Raw genomic sequence first — 1,385 nt, 5'->3', positions numbered from 1 at the left:
GGTTCTAGCGATTCAGAGGTATCATCAGACGCAGAATCAGAGATGACGACTCCAAAGAAGCTTAGAGATTACTCACAACCAAAGCTCTCAGATTTTTCACATCTCACTGCTACTCCGGCTCTTGATAGGGTACAATTTGAAATTAAACCTCAATTTATAACGATGATAGAGAAGAAGCAATTCAGTGGAGCTAAGGGTGAAGACCCAAATCTTCACATTGCCGACTATTGTCAATATTGTAATACCATCGGGCAAGCCGGGGTCACTCAAGACCAAGTCAGGGAGATTCTCTTTCCCTTCTCTTTAACTGGAAAAGCTAAATTGTGGTTTAATGGCTTAAATAGAACTGCACTTGGTATAACTGATTGGGAAACTCTGGTTTTGAATTTTTATAATAAGTATTATCCGGCAGAGAGAACAGTCGTACTACGGAGTGCGATTATGAACTTTGCCCAAGAAGCCGATGAATCCTTATATGAGGCTTGGGAGAGGTTCAAGGACTTACAAAGAGAATGCCCCCACCATAATTTAGCACAATGGCAGTTAATCCAAGCCTTTTATAACGGCATTGGAAATTCTTCTAGAATAATTTTAGATTCTGCAGCTAGTGGGAGATTTATGAATCTTAATGTTTTTTTTTTTTTTTTTTGGAAAATAAGAGGAATTTTATTACCAAAAGGAAAGTTACAACTTACAAGTACTAAGTTATAACAAACACCAAACCCCACAAGGCCTGAAAAACAGGCCAACCAACCACCAAACAGTTCAAGCTCAATCTCCTGCCACCTTCTAGGAAGGGTTCAGGAGAAAGAGACAAGAACACCATGAGCACAAGCTTCCAGCCACCTTCTAGGAAAGGTTCTGGAAACAAGGCCCAAGAACACAAAGACAAGCACAGAGCAGCAACAAGAAACACCACTCCTACAAACTGTAAAAAGCAAACCTCCACCTAGACTCAGTTGCAAAACCAACAGGACTAAACAAAAGAAGGTAATACATCACCTCAGGGAAAGCAACCAAACAAAGCACCAAAAAAGCAAAACAAAAAAGAAGCAACATAATAGAACCAGACTTCAGCAGTAGCAAAGCTGACTTGCAGCAGCTGCAACCAGCAGAACAGCAGCCAACAACACATCTGAAACCAGCAACAACAGTAAATTACAGCAACAACAACAAAGACAGCAACAGGTTCAGCAACACCAGAACCAGCAACAGCAGCTGCTGACTAGAACAGCAACAGAGCAGCAACATCACAACAGAGCAGCCAGCCAACAACAGAATTCAACAACAACAACTGAAATCAACAACAGCAACACAGTACTCAGCAATACCAGCTGCTGACCAGAACAACAACAGAGCAGACAGCACAGTAGAGCAGTCATCAA

The 1,385-nt window shown here is 41.5% G+C and overlaps 1 non-coding gene across 1 annotated transcript; it reads right to left on the bottom strand.

The window, feature by feature from the left end:
• Positions 1-423: 423 nt before the first annotated feature.
• Positions 424-530, bottom strand: LOC145625708 (small nucleolar RNA R71). Its single transcript, XR_014110615.1, has one exon. It is a non-coding gene; the product is annotated as a small nucleolar RNA R71 (small nucleolar RNA).
• Positions 531-1,385: the final 855 nt, after the last annotated feature.

Source organism: Chenopodium album, chromosome 3, assembly GCF_948465745.1.
Source record: "Chenopodium album chromosome 3, dcCheAlbu1.1, whole genome shotgun sequence".
NCBI classification, from domain to species: domain Eukaryota; kingdom Viridiplantae; phylum Streptophyta; class Magnoliopsida; order Caryophyllales; family Amaranthaceae; genus Chenopodium; species Chenopodium album.
Note: the sequence above shows the minus strand (reverse complement) of the source record. Positions and strands in the feature narration are given on the sequence as shown.